The following is a 15,520-nucleotide window of genomic DNA, read 5'->3' as shown; positions in this document are numbered from 1 at the left end:
CTTGTCTTTCTACTTGGAAATTCCAAACATGGACAGGGCATTGTCCAGCCAAAGCAGATAAAGAATGGCCATAGGGAGCCAGTGCCTGCCAGTCACTGCCTGGGGCAGTAGGCAGGGGAGGGATTCCGCATTGAGTTTTCTAATTCCCTGTTTGAGCTTTGGAGTCTTCTCCCTCCCGCTGCTTCTGGCTGGCTGAGCTGAGCTTTGGCTCTACCAATATGCCTTTCATGCTCTGGGGAGATGCCAGGTTTAAGAAAGAGCTGCCGCAATTGTCTTTTCTTCTGTCCCTAGACTCGTGGCACTTAAACCTCAAATTTGACCTTGAAAGAAAAGGAAATCCTAAATATAACCAGCCAAGCCTTGAAAATTAGTTTCCTCTCCTTTACCCCCTCTTCTGTCTCTCTCCTTTAGGAGGACCGTTCCACATAGGGATCACTGCATATACTCCAGGGCCAGACTGATGTTACTTAACTCTCTGAATCTCAGCTACCTCATCCGTATAATGGGGAAAATAAAAGGACCTACCTCAAAGTGGTGTTGTAAGAGTCTGGAACACAGAAATCATTTAGAACAATATCTGGCACAAGTCAGTGCTATATAAACATTAGCTATTATTATGTCATGAAGAAGTTAAGGATGGATAAAGAGAGAAAAAAACAGATGTTCTAGACTTTCAGAATTTTAAAGATGAAAAGAACCTCGGAGATCAACTGGTTTATGCCACCCATTTTACAGATAAGGAAACTGAGACCCAGACTGATGAAACTCTGGATTCCCATGTTAAAACTCTTTCTATAATACTACACTCAATTAATTTTGTTCCAAAGCTGGTCTAACTCTGGTTTATTTGTGCCTTCAGGCAGCAAATATTTACTGAGCACTTAGTAAAGGATTGTCATAATGCACAACTCCAGGAAGTTGTGTGAGATGGCAGCTCAAAGTCTAGATGGTGAGATACTGTGGCCCCCCTGATCCCCACCTCCTGGTGTTCACACCATTGTGTGATCCCCTCCCCTTGAGTGTTGGCAAGACCTGTGACTGCTTCTAGCTAATAGAATACAGAAAAGGTGACAGAAGGTGTGTGATTATGGATACATGATTACTAATTACGTTACATAAGATCCTAATGCCTGCCTTGCTAAGAGAGATGCTCCCCCTTGCTGACTCTGAAGAAGAAAGCTGCTATGTTGTGAGCTGCCTTATGGAGAAAGAGCTGAGGACCATCTCCCAGCTGACAATCAACAACAAACTGAGGATATTTTTCTATGAAAAGAGTAGCTACCACCCCAAGGAGCTGCAATAGGAGAGCTGAGGGGTATATATTATCGAATGTTCTACTCCCATTTACAGAGCCCCTATGATGCTTGAGGCTGGTTGTTTAAGTCACGGACCCGGCCAGTGCTATGCTGAGCCATACGGGAGCCTGAAGCAAAAGGACGAATCTGTGTTACGTACTGTATATGACTATATATAACTATACAGACGGTTTTATGTTTTTTGGGTTTTTTTTTTTTTGAGGTATGCGGGCCTCTCACTGTTGTGGCCTCTCCCGTTGCGGAGCACAGGCTCCGGACGCGCAGGCTCAGCGGCCATGGCTCACGGGCCCAGCCGCTCCGCGGCATGTGGGATCTTCCCGGACCGGGTCACGAACCCATGTCCCCTGCATCGGCAGGCGGACTCTCAACCACTGCGCCACCAGGGAAGCCTGGTTTTATGTATTTTTAAAACTGGCTAATGGCTTTAAGGGAAATATCATCAATGAGTTTGCTTCTATTCAAACCAGGAAAGTAAAATGATAACAAATTCTGTCTTGAGTATAAATAAAATATTTAAACTTAAAATAATGAGAGTTTTAATATATCTACTTCTCAATTTTTTAATATTTCTTAACTACTCTAATGTTCTGGAAAAAATCATATATGTAGAAGACATTGTTACATAGCCCTGATTGTAATTAAACAGTAAACAGACATAAAAACATGTATATCGGGCTGCACATTTTTCCTTTTGCCTTAGCCTCCAATGGCTTGACATAGCACTCTCAGATCTTGTTTTTATTTAAAACTTTGTTGTGTTTTTCACCATGAATTTTTTGGCATTGATTGAGATTCTTTAAAATAGTCTCATTAAAATATTGTTGATCTTGGGACTTCCCTGGTGGTCCAGTGGTAAGAATCCGCCTTCCAATGCAGGGGATGTGGGTTCCATCCCTGATCGGGGAACCAGGATCCCACATGCCACGGGGCAACTAAGTCCGCACACCACAACTACTGAGCTCACGGGCCTCTACGAGAGAACCCGCATGCCACAACTACAGAGCCCACGAGCCCTGGAGCCTGCGCACCACAACTAGAGAGAAGTCTGCGCACCACAAGGAAAGATCCTACATGCTGCAACGAAGATCCCGTGTGCTGCAACTAAGACCCGATGCAGCCAAATAATTAAATAAATAATAAATATTTAAAACTATAAAAAATAAAATAAAATATTGTTGATCTTGAAAACAGAACGAAACAAAACAAAAAACCAACAAACTGAGGCACTTAGTCTGGCAGCCTACAAAGGTCTGAATTCTCTCAACCCCATACGAACTTGGAAGCAAATCCTTTCCCAGTCACACCTCAGGTAAAACAGAAATCCCAGCTGACACCTTGACTGCAGTCCTGTGAGACTTTAAGCAGAGGACCCAGCTAAGCTGTGCCCAGACTCCTGGTCCACAGAAACTATGTGGTAGTATTTGTGTGTTCCTTCAAGCTGTTATGTTAGTGGTAATGTTGTTATGTGGCAATAGATAACTAATATAGATTTAAAAGTGCTTAAGACAATGGTTTCTGACTGAAAGAATTTCACAATTAAGTGGGAAGACAAAAACTAGTTATGGGACAATGTGGGCAGAGACATAAGGCATAGGGTATAAGAAAAGACAAGGCAGTTTGGTGTTATTAGAAAGTGAAGTGAGGGAAGATACGGCAGGAAGTGAAGCTGGAGAGACAGGAAATACAGATCTGTGGGTTGTGGCTATGAGTTTTGTCATCAAGAAGATCTGGGTTCAAATTCCAACTCTACCAATTTCTGGTCTTGTGACGTTGGACAAGGAGGTTAAGGAGTCTATGGCTTAGTTTCCTTATCTGTAAAATAGCAGTATAATCATACTTCTTAGGGTTTAAAATGGAAGCCTTTAAATGAAACAAAATTAAATGATGCTCCTAAAGCCTTTAGTATGCTACTGGCACAAAGTATATGCTCAATAAAAATGTGAGCTATTGGGAGGGGTCAAAACATGGCAATCCTGGTAAGACATGTCAAGGAACTTAATCCTACAGACAACTGGGAGATACAGATGGAAGTGAGGTTGGCAAGTTTGTGGTATAGAAACATTTATCTGGGGCAGTTGGGAGGAAAGATTGAAAGGGGATGAGACTGATGGCAGGAAGGTCAATTAGGAGACTGCTGTAGTGGTCCAGGAGAAGGCTGAAAAATAGCTGGAGCTGGTAGGATGGACATCATAAATGGTTAAGCAGGTATATACGTTCTTCTTGATTGGCACAAAAATGATAAACCATGGCATAAACATATCCTTTCTGCTCCCTGTATATACTGCTATATATAGACAGGAAGGCCACTTGATCACTTGGTATTAAAATTCATGCTGGTCTCCCAGCCCTTTCTGTAACCTAGTGAGAAACTTACCACCTTGGCTATTTTCTTTCTGATGTGCAATTTCAAGAAAGTATTTCAAGGGACTTCCCTGGTGGTCCAGTGGTTAAGACTCCATGCTCCCAGTGCAGGGGGCATGGGCTCAGTCCCTGGTCGGGGAACTAAGATCCCTCATGCTGCACAACATGGCCTAATAAAAGGAAAAGAAAAAAGAAAGTATTTCTTTTTTAAAATTAATTTATTTTTGGCTGCACTGGGTACTTGCGGCACACAGGCTTCTCTAGTTGCGGCACGCAGGCTCAAGAGAACGTGGGCTCAGTAGTTGTGGCACACTTGCTTAGTTGCAGTACGTGGGATCTTAGTTCCCTGACCAGGGATCGAACCTGGGCCCCCTGCATTGAGAGCATGGAATCTTAACCACTGGATGGCCAGGGAAGTCCCCAAAAGAAAGTATTTCAAGATACTCACTTGTCCAGAATAATGCTCAGACTTGCTTTCTTCAGAGTTCTACAGTAATTATTTACTTATGAAAATGAAAAAAGAAATGCAACCCGAGGTAAATGACTCGTTATGATGGCCCTAGAGTCAGGGACAACTTACTGTATTTACAACTGACTCAGATCTTCAGGCCAAGAATCCTAGTAGGAAGATATTAGTCCCCTTGTACCAGATTGTTCAGTAAACAAAGCTGCAGCTCCCACAAGGCCCCTGACAGGGCTGCAGATTGGTGTTTCTTCACCCATCAAGGCTGGAGTTTTGTGACAGCCTAGCTCGTTAGCACACAGCTGCAGATGGAGTCTAACACTGCAACAAGACAAAATATTGCCAAGTTTGTGAAGTTTTTCTTCTGTAGACTCTCTGTCCACCATCCTCTCCATTGCCTCCTCTTTAAAAATAAAAATTTATTTATTTATTTGGCTGCGCCGGGTCTTAGTTGTGGCATGCGGGATCTTTGTTGTGGCGCGCGGGATCTTTAAGTGGACTCTTTTAGTTGCTGCATGCGGGCTCTTATCTGTGGCATGCAGGATCCAGTTTCCTGACCAGGGATCAACCTGGGCCCCCTGCACTGGGAGCGTGGAGTCTTAACCGCTGGACCTCCAGGGAAGTCCCGCCTCCTCTTTCTTTATCCTCATCCCTGCTCTGAGTATCCCTTCCATCACTCTTCAATTCAGCGTTCTCATGCTCTTCTGAATCCTGGTACTAGGGAGAGAGGTGCTATAATTAAATTAACTCACATTAAGCTGTCTAAGACTTTGTGTTTTGCTTCTTCCAATGTGAAAAGCAGCTAAATATCAGAGTCAAGAATGAATTATAAGAGTAGCAGATCTCCAGAGAAGATTGAATCCTCATTCCCGGCACGTTTGGGGTACTGAGGTCGGGGCTGTGAGTGGGATCCTAAGACTTGGACTGGTGAGTCTAAGGTTATGCACACAAAAGTCTTGGGTCCTTAGATTCCTCTCCAGGCCTACAAAAGCAGCCCACTTCTCCCTGTGAAAAGCTAGTGCCCACCTCTTTCTTACAGACAATGAAGAGGCTTCTGTCTTAGAAGACAGCATGCATTACCGAAACTGCCTTCTATTCCCCAGAAGTAGGGTATATTAAAATTTTCTGGATGCCCACACACCGCAACGAAGAGTAGCCCCCGCTCACTGCAACTAGAGAAAGCCCGCACGCAGCAGCAAAGACCCAACGCAGCCAAAAATCAATAAATAAAAATAAAATTAAAAACAATTTTTTCTGGATGAATGGCAGAGATCAGTGCCACCCCTGGACACCTAAATGATGTGGAAGTGGTTGTTCCCATCAAATTCCTATTTAATTCACCAGACTGGACACTACAAAAACCAGACAGATCCTGAAGAATGACAGTAGACTCCTGCACATGCAATCAAGTAGTACTTGTAGCTCCTCTGCCAGATATAGTATCTTTTCTAGAGTAACTTAACACAGCCTCACGTTCATGGTGTGTGGTCACTGAAATCTGGAAAGAAAGTTTTTTTCCATCCTATCAGGAAAGATTACCAGAGACAGAGCACATTTACATGAAACTGACAAGACAATAGAATGCATTTATGATTTTGCCCCAAGGCTATATTAACTTTCCAGTCCTCTGTCTTAATAGAGTCCAAAGGGATGAGGACATTTCTCAGAACATTGCTTTGGTCTGCTATAGTGATGACATCATATTAATTGAACGGGATAAGCAAGAAGTAGCAAGTGTGTTGGGAGCCTTGGTATGACACCTGTGTATACAGAGGGTAGGAGAAAAACACAATGAAGACTCAGAGAACATGCCACTTCAGTTTTCAGATGTCCAGTGGTTTGTGGCATGCCAGGGTAGCCCCTCAAAAGTAAAGGACAAATTATTCCTGCCTCTGAGAAGGAAGCACAACACCTGGGCAGCCTATCTCCCTCCAGTGGATACAATGGTGCTAGTTCAGCGGTCATTTCTCTCCTTTCCAAGGTTCCTTTAAACTTCCTAAGGTTAAGGGAGAGAAGAGGAGACAGGATAAGACAGGGAAAGGGAAAGGGGAAAAGAGAATGGGAAGGGGAGAGGATGAGAGCGCGATGAAGATGATAGAGGGAGAGAGAAAAGAGAAATGGAGAGATGAGAGGAAAAGGGAAAGAGAAAGAATGAAAGGAGATAAATCAAAAGAAACAGGAAAAATGGAGGAAGAAAAATTACATGGGGAGAGAAAAAGAAAAGATAAAAATAAATTTAAAAAGGAGAAGGGGGGAATATTGAAGAAAAGGGAAGTGAGCAGAAGCGAGAGAAGCAGTTTCTGGTGTCCTAAACTGAGCTGCATTACAGAAAAGGAGTAAAATTATTTCAAATCATTTTAAGCAGCTAATATCATGGTGAGAAAAAACACAAACACTTTATTTACATTTAACACTTTTTTTTTTTTACCACATTCTCCCTGAGAGGTGGACCCAGGCCTCTTTCAGGCAAATAATTGAAAAGCAGAAAACATAATAAACAACCCCATCCTCCTCTAGAACAAAACACAGAGCCAAAAGGCGAGGAGAGCGGTATGCAGAGCTGCTTCAGTGCACACTAGCAGAGAAGAGGGAAACAGAACCCCTATTTTGTAATCCCTGATGCTATTCATGGTGTCATGTACCACTGTTGGAAATCAGAAGCGTTTGGCCAGATTTGGGGGGATTTCTATGCACACCTTTTGCCTGAATTTTCTGAAAGCCAGGTCTTCAGAAGGTGGAGGAGCTGTCTGTCTGACCACACCTGACTTGGGGACAGAGGGACAGAGTGCAAATGCCTTAAGGGGCTACCCCCACCATCCACACGATCAGCACATTGGGAGGAGCCCATCTTCTGCTGTTCCTGCTACACCACTGTGGGAGCGTTTGAAACAAAACGGGCACTAAGACCCACACAAAAACAAACTTCATAGTACAGCTCTATTTTTATTTTTAGTGGTTTTAAAAATTGTAATTGTGCGGGCTTACCTGGCAGCGCAGTGGTTGAGAGTCCGCCTGCCGATGCAGGGGACACGGGTTCGTGACCCGGTCTGGGAAGATCCCACATGCCGCGGAGCGGCTGGGCCCGTGAGCCATGGCCGCTGAGCCTGCGCGTCTGGAGCCTGTGCTCCGAAACGGGAGGGACCACAACAGTGAGAGGCCCGCGTACCGCAAAAAAAAAAAAAAAAAATTGTAATTGTTGGGAAAACCATGTAACAGAAAATTTACCATCTTAAACATTTAAAGTGTACACTTGTGTAGTGTTAAATACATTCACAATATTGTGCAACAGATCTCCAGAATTTTTCATCTTGTAAAACTGAAAATCAAAACGCATTACCCAAATCCCCATTTCCCCCTCCCTCCAACCCCTGGAAACCACCATTCTGCATTCTGTCTCTATGAGTTTGACTACATTATATACCTCATACAAGTGGAATCTCACAGTACTTGTCTTTTTTTGTGACTGGCTTATTTCACTTAGCACACTGTCCTCAAGCTTCATCTGTATTGTAGTACGTAACAGGATTGCCTTCTTTTTTAAGAGTGAGTGATATTTCATTTTCTGAAAATACCACATTTTGTTTATCCATTCATCCACTGATGGACATTTGAACTGCTTCACCTCTTGGCTATTTTGAATAATGCTGCAATGGACATGCGTGTGCAAATATCTCTGAGATCCTACTTTATTTGGGATGTATACCCAGAAGTGGCATTGCTAGATCATATGGGAATTTGAATTTTTTTAACATCTTTATTGGAGTATAATTGCTTTACAATGGTGTGTTAGTTTCTGCTTTACAACAAAGTGAATCAGTTATACATATACATATGTTCCCATATCTCTTCCCTCTTGCGTCTCCCTCCCTCTAGACTATTGATATCTAGTCTCATAGCGTTGTGGTAGGAAAAGATACTTGATACGATTTCAACTTTCTTACATTTACCAAGGCTTGATTTGTGACCCAAGTTATGACCTATCCTGGAGAATGTTCCATGAGCACTTGAGAAAAATATGTATTCTGTTGTTTTTGGATGGAATGTCCTATAAATATCAATTAAGTCCATCTTGTTTAATGTATCATTTAAAGCTTGTGTTTCCTTATTTATTTTCATTTTGGATGATCTGTCCACTGGTGAAAGTGGGGTGTTAAAGTCCCCTACTATGAATGTCGAATTCCCCTTTCATGACTGTTAGTATTTGCCTTATGTATTGAGGTGCTCCTATGTTGGGTGCATAAATATTTACAATTGTTATATCCTCTTCTTGGATCGATCCCTTGATCATTATGTAGTGTCCTTCTTTGTCTCTTCTAATATTCTTTATTTTAAAGTCTATTTTATCTGATGTGAGAATTGCTACTCCAGCTTTCTTTTGATTTCCATTTGCATGGAATATCTTTTTCCATCCCCTCACTTTCAGTCTGTATGTGTCTCTAGGTCTGAAGTGGGTCTCTTGTAGACAGCATATATTTGGGTCTTGTTTTTGTATCCATTCAGCCAGTCTGTGTCTTTTGGTGGGAGCATTTAATCCATTTACATTAAAGGTAATTATCGATATGTATGTTCCTATTCCCATTTTCTTAATTGTTTTGGGTTCATTATTGTAGGTCTTTTCCTTCTCTTGTGTTTCCTGCCTAGAGAAGTTCCTTTATCATTTGTTGTAAAGCTGGTTTGGTGGCACTGAACTCTCTCAGCTTTTCCTTGTCTGTAAAGGTTTTAATTTCTCCATCAAATCTGAATGAGATCCTTGCTGGGTAGAGTAATCTTGGCTGCAGGTTTTTCTCCTTCATCACTTTCAATATGTCCTGCCAGTCCCTTCTGGCTTGCAGAGTTTCTGCTGAAAGATCAGCTGTTAACCTTATGGAGATTCCCTTGTGTGTTATTTGTTGTTTTTCCCGTGCTGCTTTTAATACGTTTTCTTTGTATTTAATTTTTGACAGCTTGATTAATATGTGTCTTGGAGTGTTTCTCCTTGGATTTATCCTGTATGGGACTCTCTGTGCTTCCTGGACTTGATTAACTATTTCCTTTCCCATATTAGGGAAGTTTTCAACTATAATCTCTTCAAATATTTTCTCAGTCCCTTTCTTTTTCTCTTCTTCTTCTGGAACCCCTATAATTCGAATGTTGGTGCGTTTATTTTTGTCCCAGAAGTCTCTGAGACTGTCCTCAGTTCCTTTAATTCTTTTTTCTTTATTCTGCTCTGCAGTAGTTATTTCCACTATTTTATCTTCCAGGTCACTTATCCGTTCTTCTGACTCAGTTATTCTGCTATTGATCCCGTCTAGAGTATTTTTAATTTCATTTATTGTGTTGTTCATCATTGCTTGTTTCCTCTTTAGTTCTTCTAGGTCCTTGTTAAATGTTTCTTGCATTTTCTCTATTCTGTTTCCAAGATTTTGGATCATCTTTAGTATCATTAGTCTGAATTCTTTTTCTGGTAGACTGCCTATTTCCTCTTCATGTGTTAGGTCTGGTGGGTTTTTATCTTGCTCCTTCATCTGCTGTGTGTTTTTCTGTCTTCTCATTTTGCTTATCTTACTGTGTTTGGGTCTCCTTTCTGCAGGCTGCAGTTTCTTAGTTCCCGTTGTTTTCGGCGTCTGCCCCCAGTGGCTAAGTTTGGTTCAGTGGGTTGTGTAGGCTTCCTGGTGGAAGGGACTAGTGCCTGTGTTCTGGTGGATGAGGCTTGATCTTGTCTTTCTGGTGGGCAGGTCCACGTCTGGTGGTGTGTTTTGGGGTATCTGTGGACTTATTATGATTTTAGGCAGCCTCTCTGCTAATGGGTGGGGTTGTGTTCCTGTCTTGCTAGTTGCTTGTCATAGGGTGTCCAGCACTGTAGCTTGCTGGTCGTTGAGTGAAGCTGGGTGTTGGTGTTGAGATGGAGATCTCTGGGAGATTTTTGCCGTTTGATATTACGTGGAGCTGGGAGGTCTCTTGTGAACCAGTGTCCTGAAGTTGGCTCTCCCACGTCAGAGGCATAGCACAGACTCCTTGCTGGAGCACCAAGAGCCTTTCATCCATACGGCTCAGAATAAAAGGGAGAAAAAGTAGAAAGAAAGAAAGAGGGTAAAATAAAATAAAATCAAAATAAAATAAAGTTATTAAAATAAAAAATAATTACTAAGAAAAAAATTTTTTTAAGTAAAAAAAAAATAATGGATGGACAGAACCCTAGGACAAATGGTGACAGCAAAGCTATACAGACAAGATCTCACACAGAAGCCTACACATACACACAAACAGAGGAAAAGGGGGGAAAATAATAAATCTTGCTCTCAATGTCCACCTCCTCAATTTGGGATGATTCGTTGTCTATTCAGGTATTCCACAGATGCAGGTACATCCAGTTGATTGTGGAGCTTTAATCCGCTGCTCCTGAGGCTGCTGGGAGAGATTTTCCTTTCTCTTCTTTGTTCCCACAGCTGCCGGGGTTCAGCTTTGGATTTGGCCCCGCCTCTGTGTGTAGGTCGCCTGAGGGCGTCTGTTCTTCGCTCAGTCAGGACGGGGTTAAAGGAGCCGCTGATTCGGGGGCTCTGGCTCACTCAGGCCGGGGTGAGGGAGGGGTACAGGTGCGGGGTGAGCCTGCGGTGGAAGAGGCCTGCGTGACGTTGCAGCGGCCTGAGGCGCGCCATGCATTCTTCCGGGGAAGATGTCCCTGGGTCACAGAACCCTGGCGGTGGTGGGCTGCAGTGGCTCCCAGGAGGGGAGGTGTGGAGAGTGACCTGTGCTTGCACACAGGCTTCTTGGCGGCAGCAGCGGCCTTAGCGTCTCATGCCCGTCTCTGGGGTCCGCGCTGATAGCCATGGCTCGCGCCCGTCTCTGGAGCTCCTTTAAGCAGCGCTCTTAATCCCCTCTCCTCGCGCACCAGGAAACAAAGAGGCAAGAAAAAGTCTCTTGCCTCTTCGGCAGCTCCAGACTTTTCCCCGGACTTCCTGCTGGCTAGCTGTGGCGCACTAACCCCTTCAGGCTGTGTTCACGCCGCCAACCCCGGTCCTCTCCAGGCACTCCGACTGAAGCCCGAGCCTCAGCTCCCAGCCCCGCCCGCCCCGGCGGGTGAGCAGACAAGCCTCTCGGCCTGGTGAGTGCCAGTCGGTCCTGATCCTCTGTGCTGGAATGTCTCCGCTTTGCCCTCCGCACCCCTGTGGCTGCGCTCTCCTCCACGGCTCCGGAGCTTCCCCCTTCGCCACCCGCAGTCTCCGCCCCCGAAGGGGCTACCTAGTGTGTGGAAACCTTTCCTCCTTCACAGCTCCCTCCCACTGGTGCAGGTCCCGTCCCTATCTTTTTGTCTCTGTTTTTCCTTTTCTCTTTTGCCCTACCCAGGTACGTGGGGAGTTTCTTGCCTTTTGGGGGGTCTGAGGTCTTCTGCCGGCGTTCAGTGGGTGTTCTATAGGAGCAGTTCCACGTGTAGATGTATTTCTGATGTACCTGTGGGGAGGAAGGTGATCTCCGCATCTTATTCTTCAGCCATCTTTCCCCTCCTCCTAATTTTAATTTTTTGGGGAACCTTTCTACTGTTTTCCATAGTGGCTGCATCATTTTACATTCCCACCAACAATCATAGTGCAGCTCTATTAAACCAAAATAACCACTGGGGACAGCTGCAGAGATAGCCAGAGATAATTATAGCCACAATAAGCATGCTGGGGTTCTCTGAAAGGTTTCTTTGTTAACAATCACTAGCAGGGAAACATTCACACATCAAATCAACAACATACGAAATACCAGGGAGGAGGTCACCTGGCAGTTATACAACCATTAATTCTTTTGATCGATCCATTTTCATGAGCACAGACACTGGAAACTGAAGGAACCATGTAAAACAAGACATTTTAATAAAAACCCATTTTTATTTTTAGTTTTATTTCCCTTACTCTAGGAGGTGGGTCAAATGGGTCAAAAAAGATCTTGCTGTAGTTTATGTCAAAGAGTGGTCTTCCTATGTTTTCCTCTAAGAGTTTTATAGTGTCCGGTCTTACATTTAGGTCTTTAACCCATTTTGAGTTTATTTTGTGTATGGTGTTAGGGAGTGTTCTAATTTCATTCTTTTACATATAGCTGTCCAGTTTTCCCAGCACCACTCATTAAAGAGAGTGTCTTTTCTCCATCGCATATCCTTGCCTGCTTTGTCATAGATTAGTTGACTATAGGTGTGTGGGTTTATCTCTGGGCTTTCTATCCTGTTCCATTGATCTATATTCCTGTTTTTGTGCCAGTACCATATTGTCTTGATTACTGTAGCTTTGTAGTATAGTCTGAAGTCAGGGAGTCTGATTCCTCCAGTTCCATTTTTTTCCCTCAAGATTGCTTTGGCTATTTGGGGTCTTTTGTGTCTCCATACAAATTTTAAGTTTTTTGTTCGAGTTCTGTAAAAAATGCCATTGGTAATTTAATAAGAATTGCACTGAATCTGTAGATTGCTTTGGGTAGTATAGTCATTTTGACAGTATTGATTCTTCCAATCCAAGAACATGGTATACCTCTCCATCTGTTTGTGTCATCTTTAATTTCTTTCATCAGTGTCTTATAGTTTTCTGAGTACAGGTCTTTTACCTTCCTTAGTTAGGTTTATTCCTAGGTATTTTATTCTTTTTGTTGCAGTAGTGAATGGGATTGTTTCCTTAATTTCTCTTTCTGATCTTTCATTGTTAGTATATAGGAATGCATGATATTTCTGTGCATTAATTTTGTACCCTGCAACTTTACCAAATTCCGTTAGAGGGGGCTTCTGCTGAATGGAAATTCTCATTTTGGCATTGCTGTGTATGCTTTGGAGAACAAGAAAAAATCCAAATCTGCTTTAAAAAACCATTGGCATATTTTCATATGCATTTTTAGACTCCTTGCGAGCCAGAAAAGTCATTTACAGTATTTCTCTCCAGTTGCTGTCTGAGACAAAATCCAGAATTGGTACTCCAGCTATGTTGCTGCTGCTGCTACTTCAAACCCCTTTAATATTCCTAGTCATGGATTTGGCCTTGCGTCTTGGTATTTTGTCTGCATGCTTCCAAAACCCACAGAGAATGGTGAACGACTCTCTGAAGCCAGCCCTCTGCTGCTTTACAGGGTGTCACACACTGAAGACTCATCGTTTCCAGCAGTCAACTGAAGCCACAGGGATAGCTATGATAAACTACAAATAAAATCTCTCTGAGCATGCTCCATTCCCCAAGTCACCCCCCTGTCCCAAAGGGAGGAAGAATAAATAGCCTTGGATAACATGGCATGGCTGCCTGCAAGTTAAGGACACACTGGAAATCCAGGCACAGGCAGCAATGTAGACCTGAGGGAAGAGAGGGAGGCAAAAAAAGGGAAGAGGGAGACAGAGGCAGACAGAGACAGTCAGGAGCAGAGAGAAAAAGAACAGCCTCTGACTTGGAGAGCTTTTGAGAAGAAAACCTTCCAATCTTTCAAAGACTCTTGGAAGTCAGGTAAGGGGATGCTGGTCCTGCCTGGGCACTAATGTTCAATACCCCATTGTCCCTCTTTTCTTTGACATTTGTCATTATTGTGACTCTTTACCTGGTTTCTATGAATAAATTACTGGAGTAATTTGTATCAAGAACATACAAAATGCCAAGGAGGAGCTCACTTTATATTAGCATTTTGCTTCCATTCCATTTATTTCTATTCCCACCCAGGGAATCTTAAAGAGTCCTTTAAGAAGGCTTTTCCCCAAATAATGTTTTGTTTTGTTATTTTAAGAATATTTGAAAGGGCAGATATTTATCGTTTCAAGTGCTTGGCTTCTACTTGTCCTCTTCTTTAGTGAGCAAATATCTCACACACACGCGCGCGCGCACACACACACACACACACACACACACACACACACACATAACTTGTTTGCCTCAGATAGAGATTGTTTCCAGTCCCTCATTTTACAGACAAGGAAACCAAAGCCCAAAAGGGAGTGGGCACTTATTTCCTTACACTAACCAGGGCTTCTCATTTCTAGGTCAGCATCTATATTGACGTGGAAGAGAGAGGGAAGGGAGACAGAGACAGAAACAGAGAAATAGAGACAGAGAGAGAGGAGGGGAGAGAGGCAGAGGGAGAGAGAGAGAAAGGGACTGACTGTCCATGTCTCAGGGCTTACTACTGGAGGTAAAGGGAGAAGGGTGAAATGTCAAGCTCAAGAGTGAAAATCACTTCTCTAAATCTTTTCACAGAGAAAAACCTGAGGCTTTGGCAGCCCCGTCCCCTTGTGCTGGGAGTGCCTAGGACACAGAGGAGTGTACATTGGTGGGGGAAAGAGGGATGGGTAAGGGCACGAGGAAAGGGAAGGTGAGAGAGAGAAATTTGAAAGAGAAATGTTTTGGTTCTTTTTATTAAAATAGGCTGCGTAGGAGTTGAAAATGGTCATGTCAACAGTGAACAAGATATGGGAGCTTGGAAGCGGAAGAGCCAGGGGGCAGCAGTTTCAGCGTGCCAGGGAGCTTTACGGGGGGTTGAAAAGTTGCTTTTGTAGCCTACTGAGTGCCATCCCAGCATCAAGGTCTTCCGAATAACCCCCTGGCTGGCAAAGAGATGAACCCTGGCTCCAAACAGCCCCACGAGCACGATCATCACGGCTCTAGTTTATTGAGCCAGTGTTATGTTTGTGACACTGTACGTGTGCTAACTAACTTTATCCTCATAACCACCCCATTAAGTAAGTTCTATTACTACCCCATTAAAAAATGCAGAAACAGAAGCTCAGAGACTTGAAGAAACTTTCCAAGGGCACAAAGCCAGTCATGGCCAGAGCCAGGAGAGAACCCGGGTCTGTTTCATTCTGAGGCCAGTGGATCTTGACTACCTCACTCTACTGCCTCTCAAACATTGAAATGTAACTTTAGTGATTGGTTCCCAAGTTTTGTTTTGTTTTGCTTTCTTGCCACATGGAGCAGCATGTGGGGTCTTAGTTCCCTGACCAGAGGTGAAACCCACGCCCCCTGCAGTGGAAGAGCAGAGTCTTAACCACTGGACCACCAGGGAGGTCCTCCCAAGCTTTTTTTAAAATTACGAAGTGTATAAATAGGTTTCAGATAGATGTTCAACAAAGCACAGGCAGGTCAGTATAAAGGCTGACCTGGAAATGAGAAGACCTGAGTTGTACCAGCTTCATGTACGGAACTAACTGTCCTTGGGTTTCCCTGTCTGTAAAACGAGGGGCTGAAGACCATCTCTGAGGCAAACAAGTTACAATTATTTTAATGATGGGAGAACAGAAACAACTAAAAGGAAAAAAAACAAACACCAAGTATTAATATTAGTCGAGTGTGAACGCTAGTCTTAACCCATTGACAAGGTTCATTATGGCGATGTGTGTCTTTCACTATCTTTCAAGTCATCACACATTATAATTTTCCTGTCTCCAATTGTCTGCTTGCACTGC

Source organism: Delphinus delphis, chromosome X (assembly GCF_949987515.2).
Source record: "Delphinus delphis chromosome X, mDelDel1.2, whole genome shotgun sequence".
NCBI classification, from domain to species: domain Eukaryota; kingdom Metazoa; phylum Chordata; class Mammalia; order Artiodactyla; family Delphinidae; genus Delphinus; species Delphinus delphis.
This window is presented reverse-complemented; position numbering follows the sequence as displayed.